Source organism: Hylobates moloch, unplaced genomic scaffold (assembly GCF_009828535.3).
Source record: "Hylobates moloch isolate HMO894 unplaced genomic scaffold, HMol_V3 SCAFFOLD_22, whole genome shotgun sequence".
Lineage (NCBI taxonomy): Eukaryota > Metazoa > Chordata > Mammalia > Primates > Hylobatidae > Hylobates > Hylobates moloch.
In genome coordinates this window covers 21,666,739-21,675,264 of record NW_026652297.1, presented here as the reverse complement: position 1 = coordinate 21,675,264, position 8,526 = coordinate 21,666,739, and the positions used below count along the sequence as shown (strand labels likewise).

The window sequence follows — 8,526 nt, the reverse complement described above, 5'->3', positions numbered from 1 at the left end:
ACAGCAAGGTGATGTGCGGGTCCCGATTTCCTCATTATTTTCACCCCAAGGGCTTTCTCCCATTGGAACTACGCTAGGAGGTATCCGCTCTCTCAAAGAAGGGATGCTGAGGCATAGGAAGAGAAACTCATGTTTTCTGTTCCCACACCAAAGCTTTTGAGATGCAGGAGCTTAAAACCCTGAGCATTAAAGGAGTTCAGGTACTAAGTTGATGCCAGAAGCAGTTGACTTGGAAGGGTAAATGAAGTTGCAAGAGCTGGTTCTTCTCACTCCAGAGAGTGTGAGAGAAGAGAGACGTAGGGACCACGAGAATTTGGCTGTTGGTAAATGTCACTGAGAAAGGGGACTGTGCCTCATTCCTGCCACAGATCTTTCATAGCAGCCCCCCAGGGGGATGTGGGAATCGCTGAGAGGATTCACTACAGCCTCAGGGAGCCCTTGCTGATGGGTCTAGGGCAAAGGAGGTCTTTGTGGACCAATGATGGAGAGCACAGGACAGCAAGGACATCTCAGAGGCACAACAGAGTGGATGGCGATGGAAACCAGGTGGCCCCTGGGATCATGACTGTCACAAACCCTGGGAGTGATGGAGATAAATTATCATCTGGGCCATATGTAGTTGCTGTTTTTATAGTTTAGAAATGATCAAATAGCAGCAATTTCATATTGTTCTGTGTAACATCATGGGAAAGCCTAAACGGCCTGAGATTTCATTTCCACCATCCAGAAGAATAAGGTTTGAAGTGGAACCAAATTCAGTCCCAGTCAAAGACAATTAGGCTTCTCACCCATTTGTGTGGAGGCTGCCTGTGGCACTCACCACGCTGAATTGCCTCGACACTACCTCGCCACCAAGCAGTTCTTGAGATGCATGATGGTTCAGATCTCCTTCCCCAGGAGGAGGCTGGGGTGTCTCCATAACATTTGACTCTAATTTGAATGGATTTTCCTCCACACCCTGCTATTTAAGACTTACACATAGTTTCCGGCATTCAGATGGAACAGGCTTGGGAGCTGGGGAAACTTGATCTTTCCTCACAATTTAGACAAGATTTCAGTCTTGTCTATGTTACATGCCCATGAGCACAGGATGAGAGGAATGTAGGTAATTTCAGAATATATGCAGGAGCCTACAAATCATCCCTTTTACTTTTTGAATGGGTTGGGTTTTACTTCAGCCTTCTCACTGGAGTAAGGCAAACTGGATGGGGAAGCTTGGTTCCTCCTGGCTGAGGAACGGTAGCCGGGAAATTGCTGGTCAAATCATCAGCCCTCAGTCCTCCTGACATGACACAGGAACCTGGGAAGGACAGAGGAAGTGGCTGCCAGGGAGGTGAGAAGGCATTACTCCTCCAGCAGAGCCATATCTAGGCATAGCATGGCGACTTGTACCACCATGCTTCTCAAGCTATGTGCTGAGGCTCTCTGAGGAGCCTCAGTGAACACATAGGAATGCTGCAAGATAATTTAGATTTTTGAAGGAAACTCGTTAGCATCTGTCAGATACTGTGCAAAGCCACTAGTTTTGATGGTTTTGCCTAGTATCTGAGTTTCAGATGGTTGCTATGATAAAAAAAAAATAACGCATTGTGAAAAAGTCAATGTGAAATAGAAAATGACAATGGCAGTATCCAATCTGAGTCCAAGGTTTGAGTAATTGTTCAGTGCCCAACAGGCACACACCTCCCATTATTAAGAAATTGTGATCATTTAAAAATAAAGTAAATGTATTTTTATTTCAGTCTGTCTGTGTTATTTTTTCCCGAAGTGGCGACTATGTTTTCAGGACATAAATAATTTTTAAATTATTTGGACCTGACTAATTCATAAGCAAATTTTCTGGGTATTTCTTTTGACCTGTAGTTGCCATGAAAAGAATTACTGAGATACTAGGGGAGCTGTGAACTGAAAAAACTTGGGAATCTCTGCTTTAGAAGATGGTAGAGCAGCAAAAACAAACTAAAACAAACCTGGGTCCCTGTATTGACCTCCCCGAACTTCCCAAGACCTCTGGACTGTTGGGTCTGGACTACTGTGTGAAAGAAACAAACTTCTAATTTGTTTGAGCCACAGTACTTAGGGTCTCTTTGTTACAGCAGGTTAGCCTCTTCCCAAACGATATAGCAGTGCTCAGTAAGCACTTGTTGGTGAATAAGCTTGGCGTTGATTTCTTTCATTGTTATAGATTTTGGATTTGCTTCTGGAGCAGTAATAAGGGGTGGGTTATGAAAGAAAGAAAAACATAGCAACAAGGGCCCATGGGAAGTATAAGAAAAGAACACTGGGTACTTGGAACTTACTTGGGGTAAATTACTATGGTGTTGGTGTCAGGATCCTGGTCTGTAAAATGGAAATAATGTTTCCATCTTGTATACCTTATAGTGCTAGAAACTGGATAAGATAATAACCATGAAAATATTTTGAAAAATGTTGTGTAAGTAGTCTTTCTTGTTGAAGCATTGATGAAGATGCTGATGACTCAAGGGACTATCTTAAAAGGCGCTTGTTGGTAGGAAAGAAAGCCTGAATTAGTGCAAGGTCTGAATAATCGGGTTTCTTCTTCCTTTTTTTAAAAAAAATCAAACAATTGTTCACAAGCAGTTTAGAAATACATTTTAAGGGCTACCACTTAGAGGCTAAATTTTGACAGATAAAGAAAGGCCAGACACAGTGGCTCATGCCTGTAATCCCAGTACTTTGCGAGGCTGTGGTGGAAAGATAACTTGAGGCTAGTAGTTTGAGACCAGCCAGGGTAACATAGTAAGCCCCTGTCTCTGCAAAAATTAAAAATTAAAAAAATTTGCCAGGCATGGTGGCATGCACCTGTAGTCCTGAATATTGGAGAGGCTGAGACCAGAGGATTGCTGGAGCCCAAGATTTGGAGGCTGCAGTGAGCCATGATCGTGCCACTGTACTCCAGCCTGGATGACAGAGCCAGACCCTGTCAATTTAAAAAAAAAAAAAAAAAGAGAGAGAGAGAAAGCCAAAATTTCAGCCTCAGTAGCTCACCTGCTTAGGTGGTTTGACTATCATTAAATTCATCAGGGTCCCCAAACAGTTAATTAAGTAGTTAAACAATCTACCATTTTGTTGATACCTTTTGTTAAAAACTTTCTTTTTCTTTGTCAGCATTACTATTATACTCCATTCCTTCCCCTATGTGAGCTCTTGTAATATCAGATTGGTAGGATCTGAATTCATAACTGTTTTGGATAAATCTATCACATTTAATAAGGAACCTAGGAAAGAACAACTTGAGAGGTGGCCATAGAGGGGACAGGAGCCCTGTACCACATTGATCATTCGCAGGCTGCCTGGCCTCCACTTCCCTCTGTGACTGCCTCCTCTTGAGGGATTTTCCATTATGTGGGGCTTTGGAAGGTGGGAACACAGCCAGGGAAGAGGACTCTACCATTTGCGCCCAACTTTCCCTGAAGACTCTGAATCCTGTAGACACGGGGCAAGCAGTGGCCATGGTACATCTCAGACTGATGAGAAGCTTGGATCGAGTAGTTACTGCAACATGGCCCTTTTCAGGACATCCCTTGTTCTGGGACCCTGCAGCCTAAAATCAAGTTAGTAAGCCCCAGAAATTACTCTTCTTTTCATTCAGGAGAGCCAGAACCGGCTTTTATTTGTAAATAGATAGCCTGCCTAATAAGATGTCCTTTTCCGAACAGTTTTTCACCTACAAACAATTTTTTTGGTGCTAATCTATAATGTTGCTGAGTGAAGTGTTTAACAAGAAGGAAATCAGAGTGATTTTAGCAACAGGAGCATTCATGCCTGTCTCGATCTAGAATTCCTGAGATTTAAGATGGATCTGGAAAAAGTCTGTGTTCTCTTAAAGTGTAGCCATGTTTTCATAATGGTCCTTGATGTATTATGCCTTTTTAATATACTTTATCTGCATGCAGCTGTAAAAATTATAAAAGAAAGTTTCTGTCCCCAAAGCATAATTCCTCTACAGAAAGTGGTTTGTTGGTTTTTTTTTTTTTTTAAGTCACAATCATGTTTCTGAGAATGTTTATCTCACTTTACTATAACATCATACAATTCAACCTCATGGGCATTTTTATTCTGATACTTATAACTCTGAGTAAGAACACCATCCATCTTGGGAGAAAAAACACAAGGAGAATGTTTCTTTAATAAATATGCTTAATGTTCAACTAAAGTGTGTCTGTGGTGGAGAAGAGGGACAATGGATTTTTCTTGAAATTTGTGGAAGACTAAGTTATTCAACACAGGCTGTCTACCTTGAATAAACTTTATCAACTAAAAACATTAAGAATTTGGGTCTTTGGATGCTGACATTCTTGACCTTGGATACAAACCCAAAGGAAGTGATTGCAACACCAATGGCTATATTTTGGCTGTAATATTCAGTCTGAAGGAGAGACTAATTATGAATGCAACTCTGCCTTTTTGTGTGTAAAATTACTTAGCTTACCATCCTAATTTTTAATTCAGCTCTGTCTGTGCTAACCAACTAGTTTAATCAATTCTCTCAAGCAATTTTCTTCTCTCTGCCACCATCTTGGTCCAGGCTGCCTCATCTTCTGCTCATAGTAACATGACAGGTTTTTGTCTGATTCTGTTACCCTCTTCTCACTCCCACTCATCTTCTCCAGTCCATTTTCAATAGCCACAGAGATCTGTTAAAACACAAATCTGGCCACTTTATCCTCTGCCAAAGATTAATGTCTTCTCATTGTTCTTATGAGGAAAACCAAAATCATTAATATGCTAAGGCCAGCATTATCACTTTATTTTTAACATTTAAAAAACCCCTGAAAGGTTTATCATATAATTGATATCTACCATATCATATAGTCAATTATTTCAAACAAATGAACCAGAGATGGATTTTGAAACTTGTAACTTGCCATCTTTCAATAACTTCATCTTTCAATAACTCTATCAGTAAATAATTGGTAAAATTTCATGCTTTTGATGGGGAAAAACTGACATTGCAAAGAAACAGAAACATCTGGTTTGATGGAAAGATGTCAAAACTAAGCAAAAATATGTAAGTTGGCAAAAATTTGAGCCAAGAAACCATGGAGAAAACAGCCAAGCCCATCCATCAGGAAGCGCCTGGTTAGTGCCCATATCCAGCCTGGAATATACAATCCCAAAAGTTGAAAAATGTATGGGAAAAATGTAACTTTGACCAATAGTCACTTTTTTTTTTTTAAAGAGGTATGTGCTTGTCAGTGGGAATAAAAACAAAATGATATGCTTTTGGAATAAAATTGCTCTGGTTGCAATATCTTCCTTAGTGGGCAATTGGCCATGCATCATAAAGAACACGGTGCCAGAGGGAGATCTTTAATACCACATCTTTAGTGTAATAGCCCTATTAACCTTGACTTCAGATGGATTGGCCATGGGGTTCACTTCCTTCAGAGCCCCAGCCTACAGAAAAGGACTTATGCAAAACTAGGCTTATTTTTTATTACCCTGGAGGGAAGGGATGTGTCAACTGTATAAAGATCCACTGCTTTCCTAAGTCGAGGTTCAGAACTGTAAAATGGTGTGTGGTTGGACTTGCAAGATCTTTGATCTGTGCTAGGATGCATTCTTTGCAGAGGTAATGACAGTATCTTCATTCTCTGGAGAAAAAGTTCAGATAGAGCTGAATCAAAAATTAAGATGGTAAGCTAAAATTATTTAGCTAAAATTATTTAAAATTATTACATATTAGGCACTTCCCATAAGCCACACTGTGCTCTGTGTTATCTCATTACATTTTCACAATGTAGCCACAGTTGTTCCCATTTTACAGATGAAAAGACGCAGTCCCAGAGAGAGAAGAGACGTCTCTGTCTGCTCCATGCTCAGCATCCTTCCCCCTTTTTCTGGGGCCAGCATCCTGGCTTTCTTTGAGGGATGTACTTTCTTCCCCCGTGTTGGTGAACAGATGCCAGGAAGCCACCACTGATGGTATCCTGCTCTCCCCTGGCCAGTCGTACCTTCTTCCCAAAGAACCCAATATTGATTAAGTAACAGGCGGATAGAAAATGTTTGGAAAAGATTAATCTCTCCCTCAAAGTTTCTTCTACCACAATCCCACTTCTTCCCTTTCTGAGTTCTGGTTCTTCAGTTTATCTTCCTTTCTGGCTTAGGTTGCCCAGAGTGGATTTCTGTGGCTTGCAGTTAGATAACTGTAGCTGAAACAAGCGGGTGAGTAGCTTTCCTGCCCACACACATTCCCACTGCTACATCCCTCACCCTTTCTGCCTCATCTCCCTGCTGCCTGTGGTTGTGATTGCTGGGCACTGGGTGCTTGACGCACATGGGTCCTGACACTCCTTCCCACACTAGGGAAGTGGAGGAGGTGGTCATGCTGTGTTCTGTGGGCACAAGGGTTTGGGTTGCTGTTTCTCAGTTCTTAGTCCAGTTCTCAGCTGGACTGCACACAAGCCAAACTTCCATCTCAGTGTGGTTTGAAGGTGGCCAAATGCTCTGGTGGCCTCCAAGTATTCATTCCCTGACTTGTTTTTGTTGTCTGAAGCTCCATGAGGGTCACTAGCTATGGGACTATTTCTAGGAAGTTCTTGTTGAATGGCATTAAGCTAGGAGTTGGTTAAACCTAGCAGGATAGTAGGTGTGTATTTAGTGTCTATTGATTATCTAATCTTACATAATTCTTTTTAATGAAGTATTTCATTCATCACAATGACTATATATCTATATATATACATTTGAAATACAGTGGCAGAACCCTGTGGGAGACAGAAGAGATTGGTCCATGGACAATAAGCTTATCGACGGGTTTGAAGATTATCTCGCAAAACCTCTCTGTCTCCCCAAAAGAGCCTCCTGGTCTATGGGTGGGGATCCACTGCATTAATCTGTGCAGTATTCATTATCATATAGGAAGGATTCATTTGACAGACAACAGAGGCTGGAGAATCACACCCAGACAGATGCGTTGTGCTGGAGCCTCCTCTGCTCAAAGCTCAAAGCAGACCCACAGAGGACGGCCCCACAGGGACCTGAATGTGGACTCTGCAGGTACCTTTGAGAGGGCGTTTAACTTACAGGAGGGCTTTGAAGACTAATTTTGCTGCCTCATGGTTTGGGTTTGTTTGTGCCAACATTTTTTGAGAATCAGCAGTGGAAATATAAGAAATGCAGTCCTGGTTTTAGGAACATCAGTTTTCTTGCTAAAACTGCCTGGAGCTTGAAAACTGAGGCCCATGGCTAGGATGTGGCAACCATGCAGTGCATGTTTTGTTTTCCAGCTGAGCCTAGGGTGCAGCTGATCATAGGAGGGACTTGTGTGGACAGAGCTGAGGGCGGCCTGGGGAGCACAGTCTGCAAGGAGAAAAGGGACATTTGTTTAATCTTGTCTGGGGACAGAGGCTGGAGGGGGGAAGCTCCAAAATGGAAGAAAGGAAGATATGGACAAAGAAATAACCAGGGGGTCTGATTCCAGCCCAGCCCAGGGACTAATAATAAAAATTCCCATTTACTGTTCATTTGGTCAGGGCCAGGCACTGTGCATCATCTTGCTCGGTCCTCCCAACAACTCTGTCACAGGTACTTTTACTATCCTTCCCATTTTACAGAAGAAGAAACTGAGGCTTGGATGGTAATTTTCCCAGAGTCACAAAACCAGATCTGTTGTTCTTTGAAAGCTGACTTAAAGTTAGCTAACTTTTAGTGGCATGTTTCCGTATCTGTGGGCACATGACATAGCTCCAGTGAGTGAAGCCTGAAGGGGACACTTTTTTTGGCACCTCAACATTATCAGCTTTGGGAGTTGAGTGAGTCAACCAACCTCAAGGGTGGGGCATTACTGTCCTTGAGGAACTAAAGTGCACACCAGCTGTGGAAACTTGAGACTTCATCTCTTCGTCTGTAAAATGGGATGACAATGCCTCCTGTATCAGAACTGACAGAAAACACAGAGTAACAGTAGCCTAACAGGAGAAGTATATTACTCTCTCACATAAACAATCTCTGGAAATTACAGTCCAGAGTTTGTATGGCAGCTCCGTGGTCATCAAGTACCCTGGATTTCTATATTTTTGTTCTGCTATTGTCACCACATTTCTTCCATCTCATAGTCCTAAATAGCTGCTCTAGCTCCAGCCACTGCTTCTGCTTTCGTTCATCCGGAAGGCAGAAGGGCAAAGAAAGGCACAAGCCCCTTTAAGGTCACTCCCTTCCTGGAAGTTGTACACGACCCTTCAGTTGACACCCTATTGGTCAAATTCAGTCACGTGCCAAACCTAGCCATCAAGGAAGCTGAGAGAAATGTTTTTTCTGGGAGACCACAAGTTTAGCTAAAAGCCAGGAGCTCCATTCCTAAAAAAGAAGGGGAGAAGGGCTGCTGAGGCTGCAGGGAAGCTGGAATGAGTTAAACATATGTAAGTTATCCAGCAGGGGGCTTTCCTGGCACTTCGCGGACACTAGATAAACACTAGCCATAAATCTTTCCTTCCTTCCTCTACAAGTTTTCTGCCAAAACTTTCCAATTTGGTCATATCTACATTTACATATGGACAACAA

The 8,526-nt window shown here is 42.2% G+C and overlaps 1 long non-coding RNA gene across 1 annotated transcript; it reads right to left on the bottom strand.

Annotated features, from left to right (window-relative positions):
• Positions 1-3,612: 3,612 nt before the first annotated feature.
• Positions 3,613-8,138, bottom strand: LOC116461983 (uncharacterized). The gene is made up of 3 exons (XR_004246221.1): positions 7,964-8,138; positions 5,466-5,618; positions 3,613-4,658 (listed from the first exon to the last, which is right to left on the bottom strand). It is a non-coding gene; the product is annotated as an uncharacterized LOC116461983 (long non-coding RNA).
• Positions 8,139-8,526: the final 388 nt, after the last annotated feature.